Genomic DNA, 22,553 nt, shown 5'->3' with positions numbered 1-22,553 from the left:
TCGCAGCGCCGGCACCAGGTAGCGCCACGGTAGACTTCACGGTAGGATTTTGCTCCGCCCGTCGCTGTCAGCCGGTTCAATTTGTCGCTGCGTTGTGTGCATTTGTGGCTTCGTTGTTACTTTGCTGTGCGCATGTTCTTTTGGCGCTTATCGGAGGTCACTTCAAGCGTTTGTTCAGTAAAGGCCAGTTCAGGCTCTTGTTTAAGCTCTCATCGAAAGTGAGTGTTGACTACACCACGTGCGTCGGTGTATGCGTGTTCTGCCTGGAGATCAGAGCGGGAATTCTATAACGCTCTCAATTTCGCTCTCAAGTTGTAGAGCGTGACGTCAAATTGACGCGGCTTTCACGTGACCTTAAGACGTCGATCGTGACGGATTACGGAATCGACCAATTGCCAGTGACTCGTAGCATGACTCCGCCCCTGAGGTCTCCGTTCCGCTACAGTGCCTAGAATATATTGGTTCCGCGGTCGTGCCTACTGCTACATATTTGTCGCAACGCTAGCCGAGGCCGACGAGGGACCGTCTCCTAAGTTTTTATGAAACGGCGCAGTTAATACGCAGTAAATAAAATTAATAGATATTTATTCTGCTGAGGAACTGTATTTACAACTAACTAACATGAAGCATAAGAAGATACGTTTTAAGCTTCGCAATTAAATTTGCTCTTCAGTAACTTTTTGTCTCCGCGAGGGCACGCTGACGGTGTCAAAGAGTGCACATGGCGGCTTGCTGGAAAACAGCTGATTCCTCGGCTAGTTGCTATTTTTCGTGCGTCGCCTGAAATCGAGGTCCTGTGCGGATGTCGTGAGCAGCTGGAAAAATCCGATTGAAAACAATGAAGGCTACGAACCTGCAGTGGTCAGCGTGGTGAAAGCGTTGGGCATGAAAATCGACTAAGCCATCAGCTTACTGAAGAGTGTCAGCGTTGTCAAAGTGTTTACTATCGATGGCAAGAGCGACAAGTGGGAGGTATGTGGTCTGCTGTTCTGTTTGTTTAAAAGAAAATACAAGAAGATCATGAAGGCTACATTACTGTGTTTGCCGACAGAGGAACGTTTGCACTTGCAGTAAGGCAGGTGGCAGCTACTATGCAAGAGTTAGCAATTGCAGTGCGGGAAACGAGATCCGACACACGACCCTCCACCACGGACTCCTCATGCAAGCCACGGTGACAGTTACTCCTGTGCTTCGCAGCCAGTTGACTTCGTCCGCATCGGGCTCCGTTCCCGATATTCCGTTGATGTTTTGATGATTGTTTAGTCTCTATAAGGTACACAAACTGTGATGTTAATGCTTCCTTTGGTGTGTTCAGAGAAAGAAAATACTTTATTCAGAAATTTGCTATAGTGACCGAGGAGAGGACGAGCTTGTTCAGCCAGGTCTGGACAGGGATGTGTAGTATTCATGTTGAACGGTATGCCCCCCCCCCCCCTTTTTTTTTTTTTTTTGACGGGAAAGGCAAACACATGACGCAAGCTTGGTGCGCGATGCCGGAGGCGAGCTGGTGAATCTGCTTAATTTCCCTAGTCTCATAAACAAGGGGCCCACCAGTGAGGTGTGCAGATTACCTTGAAGGCGAAGAATGTGTGCTAGTTTTGAAGTGCCATCATGGAGTCTGTGTAGTGTTTCAAAAAGATGTTCATTTTACACACATTCCTCATTCTATTACCTTTCCATGTTGTGTGCATTATGTACAAACCATTTTAATTGAAAGGCCAGTTTGCACAAAAGATGCTTTTTCTGATTATTTGTTGAAAATGACTTGGAAAATAAATTCCAAGGTCAAAAGTAGGTGACAATTATGTAAAGGGGTGCTTATCACATGTTTATGGTGCATGAAAGAGCGCTGAACAAGGGTTGAGGGGAGCCTCAGTTTGCAAGCCGAACCCACATTTAGATTTTGGCTAGCAAACCAAGGTTCCTCCTCAACCCTTGTTTAGTGCTGTTTTGTATTGAGTAGCCATCTTATTTCTCTCGTTCTACCATGTTTATGGTGTAAAATATTTTTGAATGCTCATGTTTTAGCTGCCTCTACTGTCTTCAAGCTGCTCAGCAGTCCCCTTGCAGTTTTACACGTTTTATTAGTGTACATAACATCTGCTCACACATTGCCTTAACAATGTATGTGTGATGCTTATTTTATTTTCACTAGAACTTTGTAATCATTCAGCAATCATTGTGGGCACTGCAGCCTAGTATTTGTACACCATTCTCCTAACAGCTGTTACAGCATTTAGCACTGCGAGCAAGATCTCTAGTAGTATACCATCCAGCTGGCATTTTTACCTCTGATATGTAAGCGTTTTGCACACTGCACCATGCATACAGTACCTATTTCTATAGGTAGCTTCAATATGTTGAAAGGGAGCGGCTTCTTTGAGCCCAATAATTATTCTGCAATATACATGTCAATGTTGTATGGTCATTGTACATCAAGGTACCTAAGTGTGTTGGTATATACGATGTCTCTTTCACAATAAAAACACTCGAGTGAAATACAGCGGCCAAGAAATAAGTGCTTCTACTGGGATATATGTGGCAGTAAAACATCTTGGTGCCATTTTCTGATTCCAATAAGTGTCATGGTTATTTATTACCTTGCTGTAACGCTACGCTTTTCGGTTTAAGCATGTTTACCACACAGCTAGTGACCGCAGCCAACTGTGCCAGGCTGCAAGGTGATAGCAGAGAAGGGACAGCAAGTTGGGTCTGGGATGACTTGGCATTGGTGTAAGCAGCCATGACTCCAGTGGGTAGTCACTGTCTCCTGCATAACCAAACAATGACATCCACTTAAGTCCGCCTTTTGCATGTTCTAGTATACAATCAAAGATCCATACCAACTAGCCCATAGAAAGGTGGTAAACATTCACAGGAATGTTGGCAACATATCACAGGGCTGTCCAAGCAAGCATCATTGTAAGGATAGCCTTGTAGCTTAACAGTGATATAAACAAAAATGTGTTAAGATTACCTGCACAACACAAGCGCTACGGTTTCTTAGGCAGTAAAGAGATTTCAAACATTGAATATTTGGTTGCTGGTGCCATAACACTAAATTTGTACATTAACAAGCATTCATATGCATAACTATAGTCCATCTTATGCATGCAGCTTCAGCGAATTCAGACAATCGATCACTCGCCGAAATACAAGTCAGCTTCTCTGTAAGGCTCGTAATCCAACCAAAAGGTCTCGTTATCACACAACACTCTTCTAGTTCTTGCTGAAACGAAAAGAAGCAGGCGCTTTTTGCAGCGTACTCACACTTTCGAGTAGCGAACGTGTCGTAGGGAGGGAGCGTAACGAATGGAGGCAAGGCACTACAATCCCTAGTCCCTTCGTCCTGTATTTTGAGGTATATACAGGTATTGAACTTTCGTCAGGTGTCGCTGGGTAATCTCGAAGACAACAGCTGGAAAGAAAAGAGATCTTTCCTCTGTTCGTTTTTTAACATTGCGAGGGGGAACGAGTCCTTTCGGTTAGAAAACAAGACTTGCAGAGAAGCCAACTTACAGCAAGGGGTCGATTGCACATATTAATGCATATAATCAATATCGTTCGATAACCGACGCGGGTTTTTTACAGCTTACCCAAGAAAAAGTCGCAGGCGTTTAGCAGGCCTTCGTTCACCTTTCGGCGTGCAGGAGTACCGCTAGAAGAACGCGTTGTTTGGAGTCCTTGGTCCCACGGGGCAACGAGGGTGAAAAGTGCGTATGTTCGCGTCGCAGATCTGTAATAAAATAGGAACAATACAAGTTTACAATGATGTTTCGAACTCGTAACCAAGCACACACAGTCAAAACCAAAATTTACTCGCTACTGTGATGTTCACAACGTAGAACCCCTTGCCTAGCGACTTCTTTCCATATCGCACCACGGCGCCTTGACGACAATCAGCGTTCTGCCCGATGGCTTCCGCTATCAGCGTATGCACCTGCTGGTCGATGCCTATGCGATGCAAACGATGTTACGTTCCCGACGCAAGCTGGTAGCCCCCGATAGCAAAAAAACGCGGTGCGCATGCAGCCGCAGTGGCTGCGCACTCGTCCGTGAGCTGCGTGAGCCCCCGTTCATCGATGTTCGTCGGCAATCGCCGCACAGTCACTCCACTTTCTGCTGGTTTCCGAGTTGAACACAGTCGGAACAACTAGACCGGTACGTCAAACGCGTCTTCGTCCTCCCTTCTACGCCGTGGATCGCACCGACACAACTGTCACACAGCCAGCGCAACGCTATAGCAACGCAAGGAACACAGCCGCCATTTTCGCTCTACTCAGTTGACTGGTTTTGGGGTTACCTCGTTTCGCTCACAATTTCAGTCAATATTCAGCTCATGGGCAACGTCACCACTTTAGTCTTGTTGATGACGTACCCACAGTCACCGGTGAGATCAGTGATGACGCAAAATTTCAATATGGCCGCCGACCAATAGGAGCAGGGCAAGTTGAGCGGTTTGAGACTGGTTTTGTATTGAGAGCGTTACAGAATTCCCCCCCAGAACTCTTTGTGCTTTTCTTTCGCACATGAGGGGGTAAGCGGACATGTGGCCTGTACTAACCGGTTAATTCACTGGGACAGACTGCTAATAATAATAATAATAACAATATTTATTTAGTATGGTTAGAACAACATACACATACGGAAGCGCCGAAGCCACAAGCGGGCTTGTGCGGCGACAACCGGCAGCCGCTGCAATCTTCGCGCCACATCAGAACTCCATCAGAGCTCCATCAGAGGCAAAAAAAGAAGAAACATTTAGCACAACACACTATCAAAAATGAACTGACAACATCAGTACATATTATATGTTCTCTAACACTTGAACAGCAACTCTCAATGGTTTGCGGGTGGTCAAAGAAAATACATCGTCCGGTAGTTCGTTGAAGATGGCTGGAACATAATAGCGTCTTGTTGCTTTACCGTATTGAGTGCGCACGCTCGGTTTAAAGGGGTCGTGAAACGAAAATGTAGCAGCCCAGTTGCAATTTTCCTTGCTTCAGTAAACATTAGGTATGCCTATTCCAAAATATCTCGTCGAAATATTGCTTCTGCATTTAATAATACCATTCTGAAATCAAAGCATTTTTGCGTTCCTGAAGCGACCATGCGACCCTGTAGGCCGGAATTAGAAGTACTCGCCTACGTCATGTTTAGCCGTTTGGAAACGCAGATATAATCATTATTTCCCATACAATAGTAGGTTGCTGTTAAAGTTAGCAAATAAAAATATATTATATCAATTATTCGCTCACGCAAACGCATTTCTTCAACAATACTGTCACGTGACGCGCGGTCGGCGGCGGCGGCGGAGCAGGACGGGTGGTAAAGCTCACTTTACGGGTGGTGTCTGCTTCTCGCTGCGCTCTGGAACAGAGCGAGAGGTGACGCTCAAGTTCAGATTTTCGGTAACGACGGCTATATCTCGCTCCGCCAGGTACTCCAAATGACAATGGTTCCAATCTAATTTGTTGTTGTTATTTTCTTTTTTTGTGAGCATTCGTGATGGAGCGCAACGTCTTGAGCAGTCTCATACCACCGGTATAACTTGGTTGTGCGGCCGCTGCTGTAATTTTTTTTTTTTATTATTATTCTTGGCGTCATTAAAGATACGATCTAAAAACGGTTCCAGGTCAAAGAAATCGACAAGTGTGTTCAATCCGAGTGGTGGGTGGAGTGTTTCAGGAGCGGGCGCCGCGGCGCGTACTCGTATATTAGTTGCTCGCCTCCGCGCTGCATCACTGAGAATAGCGTGTCGAGCTTCGCTTCCTTTATTTCGGCCGGATGACCTGAACTATGGCACTACACGGAAAGCCGGAAACCGAAAAAAAAAAAAAAAGGTTGCTACAATGTACTTGGGTGGCCCTTTCACCCTACGCGTTGTCGCAGCTTTGCTCCCCCACCTTCCCGACGCCTCTCTCGTAACCTCTCTCAAAAAAAAAAAAAAAAAAGAGGAAGCATGGAAGCATACTTCCTACAACGTCTACAGTGCTCAGACTTCGCCTATTTTTCCTGTCACCGTTAGGTTCTGGGTTTAGGCGTGTTGTGCGGGTTTGAGTGCTCGCTATGCCAACCGTGTACGATCGCGATCGATTGCAGCACGGCTTCTCCGAGTGGAAGTAACGTTCGCTTTCACAAGTTTTGGCACACCGATTGGGTTCATGTGTTCGTACTACTTTCTACTGGAAGTCCTAAATGAACCTCGGCGTCATTCGAAGCCTCGGCATGGACCGGAAACGAAGAAAGCTCACCTCAAACGATGCGTCGTACCGACGCAAAACCGCTGGCCCAGTGCATTGGCAAAAAAAAGTGTAGGTCGCGTGATAAAGGCAGTAAACGTAGTTGCGATTTGTAGCCTTACAGATATGCTTATTTGAGAACTACACGACTCGCAGAAGCCACCAGTTCTATTTGATTGTTTCCTGCCAGATTGCCCTCATAGCAGTAATATGCGCATTTTGGATTTTTTTTATTTTGAACGATACCGTGAGGCCAGCACAACAGGTGCCCCTACCAGCATATTGTAACACCCAGAACAGGCCCCTTGGTTCCACTTCGATCACGTTCTTTCCACAGCACTCATCTAGTCCCATAGAACCTGATGAAGACTCCAAAGAGGAGGATCATGTTGAGCAGAGCTCAGAATCCTTCACATCATTTAAAAGACATTTCTAGGGTAAAAATTGTTCACCTCAAAAGCTCATACGCCCCATGTCCTTGCATTACAATGGTGTAATCAGATCAACCATCCAGGAGAAATGCATTCACGCAAGTGTTATTGATTGGAAAGGCGGATAGATTGGCTTAAAAGTTTAATATCTGACCAGCTACAGAAAGGGAAGAACAAAGAGGGTCGTGACTTGATTAAAATATATACAGAATCCTTCACATCATTTAAAAGACATTTCTAGGGTAAAAATTGTTCACCTCAAAAGCTCATACGCCCCATGTCCTTGCATTACGATGGTGTGATTACCAGATCAACCATCCAGGAGAAATGCATTCACGCAAGTGTTATTGATTGGAAAGGCGGATAGATTGGCTTAAAAGTTTAATATCTGACCTGCTACAGAAAGAGAAGAACAAAGAGGGTCATGACTTGATTAAAATATATACAGGAATAGTAACTTGCACCACAGTCACGAGTCAAGTCCTGTGTCATGCAAGAAGCAGCAGAAAGCCTGCACTGCCTGTAGAGCTTTCCATTTCTGGCCAACCGGCCAATAAGTCCTCTGAGAGAGGCCTGTTGCCAAAACACTTCAAAGAAGTAACTCGAGTTATTGTTTTGCACGCATATACTGGGACACACCACTAGTACATGCTCCAGAGTCTCCGTAATGTCACATGTGGAACATTCTGGGCAGTCCGCCTGTCCAATTAAGTATAAATATTTGTGTGTGAAACCACATTTAGATGCAGTCTATGGAGAAAGCATGCATAATGGCATATAATTGGCAAGTGGGTATGGATCCACTAAAGCACTACCTTGTGGCCTTGAGCACAAGTAGATATAAGGAACTCAGTGATGTGTAGTGCCAAAGGCTGGTAAGGGTGTGGTGTTGAAAACTTCCAAAAATTTGTAATGCAGGCTTTGAAACTGTGAATTCACACCACTTCTAAAGTGGTTTCCCACAGATGTGGAAAGCCTCTTACCAAGGGGCCACAAGCTCAGCAGCGGTTTGTGGAGAATTATGCCCTTAAAAAAAAGATGAGTCATGTTCTGAGCGGCATCACCACAATTGTAGGCGACGCTTGCGGTGATACAGATCTGTGTATACATGGATAGAGTTGTAATATTCTCACCAGATGTATGTCAGATTAAGTTGCTTGAATCTACTAATTGATATCTTGGATTTCTCCAGTATCCCGAGAACATGCAAACGCACCAAAGGTTGAGTCATTGCACACAGAGGTTGGGTGGGGTGGTATGGGAAGTCGTAGCGTGATAGCATTTGTAATTAATGGCAGCGGAGTGTACGTGAAAAACTGCTGTTCAGCTGCTCATCATCAGTGGGTGGCAATGGTGTTGTGCAAGTAGTCGTAAATACACACAAAGTGGTTCGTGTGACAATTATGTAGATATTGGGCAGGCACGTGACATTCTGAAGTAACAGCACAAAACGTGGATGGGAGCACAAGACGAGAAGACGACACAATGTCTCATCGTCTTCTCGTCTTGTGCTCCCGTCCACATTTTGCGCTGTTACCTCAGGATGGAAAACCAACAAGCCCAACCTGCTATTCTGGCTAACATGCCATTGTTTGAGGTGCATTGCGGCAGCCAAGGTTTATCCCAAGCACCTGCACTTCTATGTACATGTTAAAGAGTACTGGGAGTGGTGCTCATATGGGTGTGTACCATTTTCCTGGCTCGGGCAATCAGATTGCAGGCGGGCTAGCACACACAGCCCAAAGCACATGTAGTAGAAGTTTGGACTGTCGAACCGCGAAGTCTTCAGTTCAATTCCTTCCCTTATATTTTTCAATTTGTATGAGTATCATACAGTCTGTGCTTGTATGGTTAAATTGCGAGGGTGTACATATCACCTGCGCTCCTGACCAACCTCACTCTGCATAAGTATTCACCATGCAGTTTTCGTTCCATCAAAAGGCTTTCACAATATTAAGCGACACAAGCAGCTACTCAGACAGCATCAGTGTAGCATTCTTGGAGCTTCGCAAATCTGTGGTTATATTGTTTACTAGCAAAACATGCACGGTATGTAGATATGTGTACTAGGACGCATAAGATGCCGTGACAATGTGGACTGCCCTTACGTCTACAGCTGCCCTTTAATCCTGTTACATCCTAGCCTGCAGTGAATTCAGCAGCAAGGTTTCACAATTAAATCATCCCAACTTTATATTTCTAGACTTGACCCCAGCACCGACAAAGTTCATTGTATTACCAGCATTTTGGTGGCATATTCAACCAGCAGGCCAATTAACTCAACGTCATGCTGGTTCTAGTGCAGATGTTTTCATGCAAACTACGGGTATCATCAACGAAGGAGGCTTTACTTTACATACCTTTTCAGCACGCTGTTTTATGACTGGTTAAAGTCTGGTACATTTCTAAGTATAAGGCACATATTATTGTATGCATGTCTACAGATTGCAGATTATGCTGGCTTGCTTCTGAATGAGACTGCAAAATGCTGAAAACAGTGGCCACCTTTCAAAGCAGCTTTTGCAGAAAACGGTTTGATTTTTCTATTCCCCATGAGCCACTATTTTTCGAGGCCGTGTAAAGGTGAACGCGGCAACTAGAAAATCTAGGTTTGTCAGTGCCACAAGGACCACCACTTTGTAGTACATTTGGGCATTATCTAATGTTACCAAATGAGTGTTAGAGACATGTTGCTTTCAAAATAATTTATTGGTTGGCCGCAGGTTCATCAGTGCATACAAAATTTTTAGGCTAGAAGGAAGTTGACCTAGAGCAAGACATCTTTTATTCACGCTTCTTTGCTGTCTTCCTCTCTCCTAAATATACAAATGTGTATATACAGCTTCACAATCATGATGTGTTGAGGTCAGTGCTAAATAACAAAAAAAAATGCATCCGACAAAGGTATAGTTAGAGATTGAGTACACAAAATTCATTCTAAGTGAGCCTATATATGTCTTGTAGATTCCAAGGGAAGGCAAGTATAGCAGGGGGCAGCAGAAACTCAGGCAGGCAGATAAAAAGTTTGCGGGGATCAGATGGATGCAGCTGACAGAGGATCGGGTTATTTGGATAGATATGGGAGAGACATCTATGCAAGCAGGTATATACACAACTGCAAAATTATGATGCATTTGCGGTCAGTGCTAAAAAAAATTCCACCCATCAAAGGTATAGGTGGGGAGTGAGCACACAAAATTCATTCTAAGTGAGCCTATATATGTCTTGTAGATTCCAGGGGAAGGCAAGCGTAGCAGGGGGCGGCAGAAATTCGGGCAGACAGATGAGATTAGGAAGTCTGCGGGGATCATATGGATGCAGCTGATGTATCTGCGGTCAGTTCCAAAAGAAGAAAAATTCTACCCGTCAAAGGTAAAGGAAGGGAGTGAGTACACAAAATTCATTCTAAGTGAGCCTATATATGTCTTTTAGATTCCAAGGGAAGGCAAGTTTAGCAGGGGGCGGCAGAAACTCGGGCAAGCAGATGAAATTAGGAAGTTTGCGAGAATCATGCACCTGGCACAGGATCGGGTTATTCGGATGGATATGGGAGAAGCATTTGCCCAGCAGTGGGTGCAGTCAGGCTAGTGATATCAACAAGACTAACAACTGGATGAGTTGGTACTGATTAATCTTAAAACCAGCCAGAAGACGAAACACGTGAGAGGAGCACAAGACAAAGTTTGACTAACAACTGAAATGTTACTGAAGGAAAGAGGCAAAAGAAGATTCGCACAGAAATGCACGTGCACGAAAAACCCCCAAAGCAGTGAAAGCGTGGAAAGCAGAAAGGGTCTAAAAAATCAAAATCTAAAAAAAGCAAATTCCTTATGGTCAAGAACCACTCGTTACAAAAGGGAAGCCACAGATCCAAGTCCAAAGGCACACTATACTGCAAAGGCTAAGGACGTGTGTGTGACTAAGAAATCGGTCAACAGTCTTTTGGGGCCTTTTTTACATGTGCATCTCTGTGCAAGTCTTCTTTTGCCTCTATCCTTTAGTAAAATTCCAGTTATTAGTCCAGCTGTCCTGCAATTCTCTCTTCTCATATTTTCCGGCTTGTTTCAGAATGAATAAGGTGATGACTCTACAAACCTTGCACAAACTGGAAACCAGTGTAACTGTCAGATGGAAACCTTTCCCTTATTTGGCTTGCATTACAAATAGGGAGGACTTTACTGTGATGTCTGCCGAGGCATCCCCAAAGCCAGTGCGCAAGCTGGCTGTAGCAGATGTAGTGGTGCCTCCTGTTGACAAGAGAAAAAGCAATATTCACTTTTCAGCATAGCAAAATGAAAATATGATTTAGGTCTTTTACAAAGCATCTGTACAATTAATTCCCGTCTAACAGAAGCTGTACAGTGTAACTTTCACTGTCAATTTATTCTCCCTGGAAGTATGGCAAACTTTGAATTCTGCTGCAGGTGATTGAGAGAGAATGAGACCCACCCAATATTAGAACTCCAGTGCAATCACAATTTGCTACTGCAGCAAAATAATGCCTGAAGGCAATGCAGCTTTTGACTGACAAAACCTGGTAGTCGTCTTACACCCTCTATACTAGTGTTGTGGCCGATGTCAATGTCCACGCTGATATCATCCGCATAGCACGAAGATGTTAAGTATGCGACTTATGCATTAAGCAGCTCTGTGCATGGAGTCATTCTATTTGAAGGAGCCATAAACTACAAGTGCACTTCTGTCAACAGCTCTCAGCTGTTTTCCCACAACACGGCACGTGCCAAACTTTCTGCAAGTGCCGCAAAACTACTCTATAACTTCATTTGCTAACTGTAAAATTTCCAACACTTACTCAAACTATGGAAGTTTCGGTGTACTGGCCTTTGGGAGAACGTCTTTCTTTCTTTCTTTTTTTTTTTTTTTTTGTTGTTACATTTCAGCACATGTAAAATGTCAGTGTCAAAGCATTTTGGAGAGGTTTACTGTGTGCAGGTGTTGATGATGGTATCACTAAAGTCAATTTTTTTAATTATATTTGCACACTATACAACACTCACCTAATGCAAGTGGGTAAAAAAAAAAACTAGCAAATAAAACTTTGAGTGCTGGTATGGTGATTGTTCTGGCAGCAAGTGGGGACAGGCTATAACAAGAGTTGTCGGGCTAGTTAGTGATCGTCTGCAGAAGCCAGTCCTGCTCTGTGTGTTTTTCTTTTCTGTGTCGTTTTTTAGTGCATTTTCCCACGGCTTCCGCAGGAGACAGGCTACTTCACTGCATGCAATTTCACTTAGCACAGAGTCCTCCGAAATGAGATTGCTTTTGTACTTATTTACTGCATTTCTTGTGGCATTCCTTATGTATTTATGTTTTGAAGTGCTGCACTTGCTGAAGGTCATACCTGGCTAATAAAACAAGCAAATGTGTCCGGACAGCGTCCCCCCCCCCCCCCCCCCCTCGTTACTTCACATCAATGTGCATGCCCTTTCCATTTAGCAAGTTCACACTATCAGATGATGCGTGTTTTCTCATTTACTCGTGCATGGAATTAAGCAAACCAGTAATTTGCATGGTGAAACGTCATGCTCATGCGCTTCTACGAAAACAAGAAAAATATGAAAACCAGCGATGTGTTCGCGCTAACGTGGCGCAATATCAACACTGTAGACAGTGTAGATGATCGCAGGTAAGTAACGTTAAAGGGGAAGCTTTATTTTATTAACACTGCCTTCCGCAATAGATTTCATTACAGCATTTCTTGCTCGAGAAAATGAAAAACAGGTGCCGCTTGTTCAAGTTATGTCGCCTTTCGCTCAAGGTTCTTACCTTGTGTTCTCGACTAGCAGTCCATGATCAAGATTTTGGAGTAAATGCGGATGATCTGTAACACCCAGACGGCTGCTTCAACTACGTAGTCGCCGCCGGGATCTCGCCAGGTGCTCTCAAGAGCAGTCGGCATCGGCACGCACCGCCCGCAGCTGCACCTGTTCGAAAGCTTCGGTTAGCGATTGCGCACTCTCGCAACGGTCAAACGTAGGCTAGGCTGCAAGACTCGGACATACATACCAATGCGTAGTTCCGAAACGGCTGGGATCGGGAGGCTGACGGTCGGGGCTTCTGCAAGCCGGAGTTGTGCCGCGGTTACCGCGGCCTCTCGACACAAGTGTTACTGTACCGGTCGCTCGCAGGGTCCATCTTCGCCGACCTGGCACCCGAAAAGTTGCGTCGGCGTAAGGCTCAAAGCCCACGATGTAACCATGTTTTAACAGTAGCGACTATATTCTAGTTCACTATAGCAGCACAGCGACGCTGGAACCCACGGATATAGTGCCTAGAATATAGGCGTCGGCCATATTAAAAAACCCTGTGTGAGCGTAGAGTAGGGCACAATTAGAACCTCTAAAATATACCGAGCTTGGTCAACTTTGGCTCAGCAACGGGAGCTTCTCATTGGCTTAGCGCTATGACGTATCTGTTGAGTTGAGGAGGACGCGCGCTAGGAAACCGAAATTCTGTTTTTGTCGCTATTAAATCAACGCGGGCGATGAAACGAATCGAGGTATATTATATGACGCAGGACAAGGATTCCATTTAACTAAGCCGTGCAAAATTTCCGGAAAACGTTTCACGACCCCGAGGAACATGTCTCAACGGTACCGGTTTCGTGTTTATGTGCCTGTATGCTGCTCCGAAAATATTTTAAGTGCTACAATTTGTTTAAAAAGATTGTCAAAAGAAGGCAAACCGGCTGTTCTAAAGACACCTCTGGGCAAATTCTCCTGTGGCATGTACAGGACGCTTGTAGCGATGTTTTTCAAAATCCTATTAACTCGATATTTTCATGTGAAAGAGCAGTTAAAAAAAACAATAAATACCGTATTTTAAAGCACTATGCCCCCAGAGCATGGGCGATTAGTTTTCTGATAGAAAAAGGCATCATGGTTTTCAAATTAAACAACAAAGATGCAACACTTCCAAGTTTCTTACAAATGTGGGTCAACTGAGTACTCCATGTCAGATCACTGTATATGGGTACACCAAGATACGTAACCAACGGGACGCTAGATATAGGTTGACAAGAACACAAATAGCAATATGAGGGGTTTAAATATATAGAACCTACATTTGGTACATCTTTGTGCGGGCTACGAAAACAGGCAAGTCGGGATTTGGTGCCATTTATTTGTATTAAGTTTGAGACAAACCAATGACTAAATTTAATAGCGCCTCCTGAAGGTTAGCCAAGGCACATGAAAACTTAGGTTTGCCTGATACTAGTAAAGGGTCATCGGCGTAAAGGAATATAGTGGATGCTTTCACGTTGTCACATATATCATTCACATATACCAGCACAACAAACTTACCGCGTCACTGCAGATAGGCCCAAACCAAAATATGCCCGTCGTCAAAACCATTGCTGCGCGCCTGGATGCAAGACTGGCTATGTGCTAAAGGTGGCCCAAAAATAGCCCTGCTAGGCGTTCCCAAAGATGACTTTTAAGCATGGAGGAAGGAAACAACTTAGGAGAGGCCCTTGCCATTCCCAATGCATTGGAAAAAGTGTGGCGGAAGTGACGTCAAAATTTAGGGTTAGTCAAGTCGGGCCATTAGCAACGGCGACGCGTTGCTATGAAAACTCGGGCCACTAGCAACAGCGTTGCTAAGGGCCCTAGGTACGTGAGCGTCGCGGAGAAAGGGCAAAGGAGGAGGAGAGACGTTGCAGAGTCCAGTCGCGGCGCGGCCGCGCCGGCTTCAGAAAAATGACGTCAGGGCCTCTCCTAAGCTTTCCTTCCTCCATGCTTTTAAGGAAGCAGTGGGAGATCAACCTCCGTCACTCGGACAAGCGGCTGGATGAGAGCTGTGGAGCTGTGCTGTTTGTGAGCTTCATTTCGAACTTCGTTTCGTTCTACGGGGCTATGCTCATATTGTGAACGGGGGGGGGGGGAAAGTCCGCATCCCTCGTGGGAAGCCAGCATTATCCCCCGATGCCACACCGACGCTATTGCCGAATCTGCCGGCCTATCTTTCAAAAAATATACCGAAAGAAAGACAACAAAGGAAGAGGAAACCCACTGGTGTTGTAACTCATACGGGTCCTCGAAAACAAAATTTTCTAGTCTGCCCGATATACCCGTAACAACAGAAGAGTAGGAATCGGTCCCAAACGAACAGATTCTGAATGTATTCTTGATATTTTGGAAATGGTTAGAAGTAGACTGCATAAAGAAGTTGGTTGCCCCGTTCACGCAGAAGGCCGATCTGGAGAAGTAATAAGGTTTTATTTAGTCACCAGACTGCACTTCTATGTGAAAGGGGTTAATTCAAAAAAAGGCAGAAAAACGAGAACGGGCGAAACACCTCAAACTAAGCCATATGCTAACGTTGTTGTGAAGTGCTGGAGCAAGTGAAGGAAATAAGCGGCAAAATACGTGAACATAAATATACGCAGCGGTGACAAATCTGTTCATGTTTCATAAAGCAGTGACTTTATGTCTCCAAATAAGTATGCAGTAGCTGGTTTGAAAACCTTGTGGTGCGGCTCCCGTGCTGCGATAAATGCGAATTGTAAATAATGCATCTTTCCTTTTATTTTGTCAGAATTACATGCATTCATTCTACCTGTCATCTCCATGTCCTTTTTGTTTTTGTGTGCTGCAGCATGGGTGTTTGTGAATAAGCAGTTGTTGCGGCCGACACTCCTTCATTCCTCGTTTATCCCTGGCATGAATCCCAACTATTACTATTGACTTTAAGCATTAATGGAAAGAGCTGTATAATCCCCGAATATGCAGTGCATTATAATTTATTTCCAGTGAAATAATACAGGCTCGAGTGACATACACTACGTGAACGTCCCAACGAGCCAAGCGCATTGATTAACATTGTTTGAACATGTGCACAGCGCAGATATAAAGTTCAATTCAAGGTCCGCTTAACCATTTCAGCAAAACCCACGCAAATGTCGCGGTAATATTTCAATTTGTCGGCGCGGCTACTGCGACGCCAGCCGAGCGCGGCACTCTTTTACCCGTGGAGCGCGCGCGCTTCGAAGCACCTACCGTGGAGACGCGCGCAGCGCCACCGCCCACCGCCGCTCCCCGTCGACACCGGCGGGGACACCTCGAGCGGCGCTTGTGAGCACACTACCCAATATTCTAGTTCACTGTACTTTCGCTATGGTGGCTACTTTCGCCTTAAAAGATGCCAACTCCGTTTGGCTAGTGTGCCGAGGGCGCGCGCTCGCGTGGATGGATGGATAGATGGATGGATGATAGTGGCTCTGCCCTTTGAATCGGGAAGCAGCTTGCGCCGCTTAGCCAAAAAATTAAAATAAATATATTTATCTCTTCCCCATTTTTAGCTTCTAATTCGCCCGTATCTGCCCCCCTCCCTTTTTTTCCTCTCTTTATTCTCTTGACTTTTTCCACCAATCCTCTAACCTCTCTTTTGTTATCAGAACGCGTTCCTCATCCATTCGTCCATCTTCCCCAGCAAATCCCAGCGCTCTCTCCAGATCTGCCGCTTTTTCCGCGGGAAGGGCAGGACGAAGTTTTTGGCACCTTAGAACAACATGTTCCGTTGTTTCCTCCTCAGTTCCGCACGCCGCGCATAATATATCTACTTCCTGAAATTTTTTCCTGTACGTTTTTGTTCTGAGGGCCCCTGTCCTAGCCTCAAACAGCAATGAGCTCCCTCGTGAGTTGTCGAATAAACTTTCTTTCTTTATATCCTGTTTTCGAGTTCTATACATACCCAATGCTGATTTTCCTTGCATTCTTTCCTCCCACATTTTCCTTTCTGCCTCCTTTACCTGCTTTTCAATGCTGCTGTTTTGCTGCGGTGTATCTCCAAACTCTAGGTACTTAAATCTGAGCTTTCGGGTTCTGTTAGTCCATTTCGTATTCAGGCTTTTCATGAAGAGGTGCTTGTACATTTTTCGTGCCCACCTTGATTCCTCCATTTCGGTTAGTCTCTGATCATATTTTAGTTTGCTAATTGCCTCTCTAACCTCAAATGATGCCCAGCCCATATCTCCCTGGACTCCTTCATTAGGTGTGTTGCCATGTGCTCCCAATGCCAATCTACCTACCTTTCTCTGTCTGATTTCAAGGCCTGACTGTACTTCTGATTTCATGCACAGGACTGCATTTCCAAAAGTGAGTCCTGGTACCATAACACCCTTCCATACCCCTCTAACAACCTCATACCTGTTATAATTCCAGAGGGCCCTGTGTTTCATAATATCCGAACTCCTTTTCCCTTTGTCTATCGTAATTCCTTCATGCTTTTCTAGGTAATTTTTTCCTTCGTTGATCCATATGCCCAGGTATTTATCGCTCTCCACATGTTCGACCTTGGTGCCTTGTATTTCCACCACGTCCCCCCTTTCATCATTAAATACCATTATTCCTGATTTTTCACTGCTAAATTGCAGTCCCAGCTTTTCGCCCTCTTCTCCACAGATCTTAAGCAGCTCCTGCAACCCATCCCTCTTATCTGCCAGCAGTACAATGTCATCCGCGTACACCAATCCTGGTAGAACTTGTGTTACTTTCTGTCCTCCCTGCATATAGCTTGCATCGAATCCCTTATTACTTTCCTCCAGGCGCCTTTCCATTTGGCTCATGTATATCATGAAAAGCAGCGGTGACAGTGGGCACCCTTGCCTAAGCCCCCTTTTTATTTTTGCTGGTTTTGTTGTTTCCGTCTCCCATACTATCACTGCCTCATTATCTGCATACACTTCTTGTATGAACTGAACCAGGTTTTTATTCAGGCCATATTCCTTCAACTGGTCCCACAGTTTTTTCTGATCTACACTGTCGTATGCCCCTTTAATATCTAAAAACGCTATCCATAATGGTCTCTGACTTGCAGCTGCTGTTAATAGGTCCACACTATATATTACTATTCACGGCTAGGCGGCTTGTGGCGCCGCCGCCCGATTCAAAGGGTTCAGCCTTATCCATCCATCCATCCATCGTGCCGTCGACGCCGTCGGCCGCCGGCGCGCCCTTGATTTGCCGCCCCAGGTGAAAATTTTCTGCTGGTTTCCTGCTGGGATCCTGCTGGTTCCAGCAGTGCTGGGTTATTAGCACATTCCCAGCAGCTGCTGGAACCAGCAGCTGCTGGTTCCAGCAGCTGCTGGGAATCTGCTAATAACCCAGCACTGCTGGAACCAGTAGCTGCTGGGACCAGTAGCTGCTGGAACCAGTAGCTGCTGGGACCAGTAGCTGCTGGGACCAGCAGCCACTGGGACCAGCAGCTATTGGAACCATTGGCTGCTAGGTTTCAACCGAGGGCTGCATATAGTCAGAATTTGGTGGATTGGTTCTCTGGGGGCTTGTCAGCCTACGAGAATTTGGTGCTGCTACTGCCTTGGACTGCACAAAGAAAATAATGGCAACAGCAGAGGTTTCAGTCATGACTCATAGTTTAATTTTATTTTCCATGCCCATATAAATTCTGCAATCTGCATGGACACATTTTCCCTTCGAGACTGTGGTACTGCAGCAGGTGTGCTCCAGCTCCAACTCGGATGGTGCCATGAAGGTAGCTGCATGAAAAAAAAAACAGACCAGAAAAATATGCTACCAAAACCATGCTACTGCACATAAAATATGAATAATGGAAATTGAAAGCATCTACCCAAGAACCACATATTTGGTGCAAATCCACATGAGAACTGGTCAAGTGTGATGCAAACCACGTTTAGAGAAAATTTTCAATGAGCAGCGCTTCTACTAATGTGTGGATGGCTAGCTTTTGCATGTGCCTGTGCAGACTGCACCAATGCCCACACGCACCCATGGTGTTCCATTCATTCAACCATGAGAACGCCACTCCTAGGAAAGTGTCTGCATTGCTTTAGGCAGATGCAATGTAACAACTGGTGTGGTATTGCCAGAAAGGTTAGATGAAATGAGGGGCTCGTTATGATACAATTTAAAGGAGCAAACAGTCTAGAAGTCCAAGGTAAACATTGGGGATAATTTTTCTTATTAGGTTTGTTGTCGATGTTGACAAGAATGAGTGTTAAGATGATTTAGGGAGAAAGAATATTAAATGAAATGTGGAAGGAAAAACAATGCCGCTTTTCATGCAATATTATTTCTCCCTAAATCATCATAAGACTAATTCTTGTTAATAACAACAAACCTAAAAAAAAAATTATACCCAACGTTTACATTGGACTCGTAGACTGTTCGCTCCTTTAAATTAAATCAGAGAGATTAGATGTATACCCATTGCTAGCCAGACATGACTGTTTAGCGGCATATTCTTTTAACCTTGTTTGGTATGCCACTCGTCATACACCCATACCCTGCAAATGGATTGGCATGGAAAGACAGTCTAGTTAGTCTATTTGCAACGAACCGTATCGAATGTGTGTTAACTTGCACAGTGTGTTAACTTGCGATTAGACGTTCTTTGAATCCTTGGCTGTTCACCATTGTTCGTACAAAGCGAAAAACAATCGGGCGACAAAGATATTTTACTTGCCGAAAATAGCACCAATGATACTTCGGCAAAATGATATGGCCTATTTTAAACTAGGGACGACAAAATTACCAGCTCACTTAATAGTCAATTACTAGTCACTCGACTAGTAAGCGGCTCTCATCACTGCCGAACTGCGCTGGCAGTGGTGCGCGCTTGAGTCACTGTTCCCGCTTGCTTCACTGTTCTTTTCCTCCGTGCCTATAATAATCTCTCGCAAATCCACTAGACGTTACACAACGCGAGGACTACAAAAAAAAAAAAAAAAAAAAAGAAATGAGATGCACTTTTTTACTTACCAAACACACGCAGGTCCTAGGCCTTGCAGATGTCACATCACATTTCTCAGTCTTGACAGAAGTTGTTACACCACCTTGATCGGTTCAAACTTACGTAGATGTTTCAGGTAAAATGCCTTAAATAATTCATACTGACGACGACGCTTAAATATTGTAAAAAGCACAAAATACTCCTGTATTCGCAAACACGAGCCAGCACAGAACATCTCACCATGCAGCTCACTACGTAAATGTCTAAACTTCGGAACGGCTTCTTTTGGCTTGTTGAGCATCAACCGGAGACTAGTTACGATAGTGTCGTAAGCGCTGAAAATGCGCGTTTGTCAAACGGTACGAAAAAATACTCCTAAAATATTTCAAATTGTGCTAATATTACTATTTGTATACCATCTTACATGTAATTGTATTCGCTCTGCTCTGATCGTTGCACCAGATCGTTCGAAGGCGCGTCGTCTGCTACACTAGCAGATGATGGTGACAGCAGTAACAGCCTCGTGCATTACGCCGTGATAAACAAATTCGTAAAGATCAGATAACATTTTTTGCATCTTTGATGTTTGCAATAGCTCATAGCGGTATAACACTGCGGCTACCGTCCGAAAAAAAAGAAGCATAGCTTCTTTAAAAAGGTGTCTTTCGCAGCTACGGTGATATTTTGATCACGGAGCAGAAACATGGTGTAAAAACGGGTATATACTTTCCGTGCTACGTTTTTGTAGAATGAATGAGCTCGCGATAGGGCAATGCAACAAGTTCTCACGTGCGTAAATGAACTCCATTACATGCGTTTGTAAACTTGGGTGGGTTACTTGCTGGTTCCAGTAGCATTCCAGGAGGGAACCAGCAAAATTCTAAAACCAGCAAAGAAAACCAGCAAGCACCCTGCTGGAACCAGCAAAGCCAGCAGGTTGCCTGCTGAGACCAGCAGACGCTCACTGCTGGAACCAGCACAGCCAGCAGGTCGCCTGCTGGGACCAGTGGAAAACCAGCAAGCACCCTGCTGGAACCAGTACAACCAGCAAAAATCCAGCAGGCTACCTGCTGGTTCCAGCACAAACCAGCAGCTTCCAGCAAGAAACCAGCAGAAAATTTCCACCTGGGGCAGTTGCGCTGGCCGAGTGGTTCGAGCGCTTTGGACATGTCTACGCTGTTCTTTTGTTTTAGTCGTTCTGTTCCTTGCATTCATGTGAGAGAATTAAATTTTCAACTACTAATAATGTTTAAAATAAAGCATCAGGGCAGGGAAAAGACATATGTTTCGTGTCGCTCTGTCGGAGTGGCTACCGCTCGAGAGTCGAATCAGGACTATAGTTTCTATGTTTGGTGTGCCATCGGACCCTGCGCAGCTTGCGTAGTGGAAGCGGCTGATTAAAAGACAGGACCGCAAGTTGACTTCAACGTGTGTTGTCTGCGAAAAATATTTTGAGGAGAGCTACATCGAGAGAACGTTCAATGTGATGGTGAACGGCATCGTCAACGAGCTCGGATAGACCACGCCTAAGCCCGAAACCGTGCCAACGCTATTCGACCATTATCCGAACCATCTTCTGCCTAAGATGACATCGAAAAGGAAGTTGAGGGACCTCTGTGACCAACCGGCCGCTAAGCGACAAAAGCGCAGTGCCAGTAATGCCAGTGGTGCAGACGACAGCCACGGACCGTCAAGGATGTTTGACAATGCTTCCAAGGAGCCGGCAGCAGAAGAGCCGAGCGAGAACTCATGCCCGCAGCAGCAGATGTGCAGCTTTGAACCTCGGGATCCGTTTGACTCAATTTACATCCCTGCAACTTGGACCAAATTAACAAGTACCTGCTGGCTCTGTAGCCTACGCGCGTTATCGAGCAAAAAAAAAAAAAAAAAAAAAAAAAAAAAAAAAAAAAAAAAACGAAAAAGAACTTTGCCACTTTGTACATAGAAAAAATAACTTTTGGAAGCTTGAAGCCTGAACGCAGTTCTGTGGACGCTACAGTGTATATTCTCGGAAAAGAAAAAAACAAAGCAAGCACACGTACAATATATCTAAAGCTGAAGAGCTATATAGGCTGCAGAGTGCACTGGAGGGTACGTCTTTGTTCCGGATGTGGCCTGCAACCAGCTGATTCAGGAAGCACATATCATTCATGGGAATGTATTTTGCAGAAAAAGTGTCGCTTGACCGTCAACTCTGAAGGGGTTAGCTGCACTTAATGCAAATACCAGCGGAGGCTTACACAAGATGCGCAGAAAGAAGGAATGCTACAACATTTCTCGCGTTCTGAGAAGAGCTAAGAGAAAACTAGCATGGAGCGCAGAAGCAAGTGGCTCTAATTGAAAGCGCAAAATGAGGCGCTAATAAGTGAGCCTGCGGTTGAAGCTTTTTTTTTTTTTTTTTTTTTTTAATCCCGCGCGTGGCCTAGACAATTGTGACCGTACAACAAAAGCTCGGCTGCTGAAACCGCGAAGCCGAAACTGGTGAAGTAAAATAATTATAAATTACTTAGCGGTGGTAAGCGAAAAACCACGTGAAGAATTATACAGGAATTTCTAGCGCATCATTAAGTGAAAAAAAAAAAAAATACCACCAAAAATTGGTATCATATACTACTTTAAAATTATTGCGGTGTTATATGTGCGGCCTTTCTCCAAAACTTAAGCTGTGCATTTCTATAGTTTTACTTGTTTATTATTGCTACGCCTTTTTGCTCAAATTTTACTGTATTGTAGACTGTAAAAAAAAAAAAAAAAAGAATCAATGGTACAATCACCACTTTTGTTTCTTGCCTTTCCTTCTCTTACAAGAGGAAGCACACCGCATAATAATCATTTATGTAGGAAGCAACAATTAAGTGACTTCCTAATAAAACAAATGAATAAAGAGTAAGAACAAAAACTGAAGTCAGATTCAGACTGCTTGTGTTTATTGTCGCATATGTGATCTCAGAAAACATGCGCGCGTGCCATATGGTACGAAAAAGCAAGATCGCCCTTCTTTTCTGTAGCATATATATGTGACGCTATGAAATGTCACTAACCTGATATATATCACCCTAGCAATAAGCATGACTGAATTGCAGAAACGTCGACGTAACCTATCCGAAAGCATGAGGCGGCATCGCGATATACCATATGGACCATAAGAAAA

General features: G+C 44.6%; 3 long non-coding RNA genes across 3 annotated transcripts; all 3 read right to left on the bottom strand.

The window, feature by feature from the left end:
* Positions 1 to 2,563: 2,563 nt before the first annotated feature.
* On the bottom strand, positions 2,564 to 4,369 carry LOC146197014 (uncharacterized). The gene is made up of 3 exons (XR_014706158.1): positions 3,820 to 4,369; positions 3,597 to 3,736; positions 2,564 to 2,770 (listed from the first exon to the last, which is right to left on the bottom strand). It is a non-coding gene; the product is annotated as an uncharacterized LOC146197014 (long non-coding RNA).
* Positions 4,370 to 9,094: 4,725 nt separating this feature from the next.
* Positions 9,095 to 12,970, bottom strand: LOC146197013 (uncharacterized). Its single transcript, XR_014706157.1, has 3 exons — positions 12,698 to 12,970; positions 12,458 to 12,615; positions 9,095 to 10,920 (listed from the first exon to the last, which is right to left on the bottom strand). It is a non-coding gene; the product is annotated as an uncharacterized LOC146197013 (long non-coding RNA).
* Positions 12,971 to 18,047: 5,077 nt separating this feature from the next.
* On the bottom strand, positions 18,048 to 19,650 carry LOC146197012 (uncharacterized). The gene is made up of 2 exons (XR_014706156.1): positions 19,432 to 19,650; positions 18,048 to 18,188 (listed from the first exon to the last, which is right to left on the bottom strand). It is a non-coding gene; the product is annotated as an uncharacterized LOC146197012 (long non-coding RNA).
* Positions 19,651 to 22,553: the final 2,903 nt, after the last annotated feature.

The sequence above is a fragment of the Amblyomma maculatum genome, chromosome 3, assembly GCF_055883805.1.
Source record: "Amblyomma maculatum isolate TAMU_Amacu chromosome 3, ASM5588380v1, whole genome shotgun sequence".
Classification (NCBI taxonomy): Eukaryota; Metazoa; Arthropoda; class Arachnida; order Ixodida; family Ixodidae; genus Amblyomma; species Amblyomma maculatum.
This window is presented reverse-complemented; position numbering and strand designations above follow the sequence as displayed.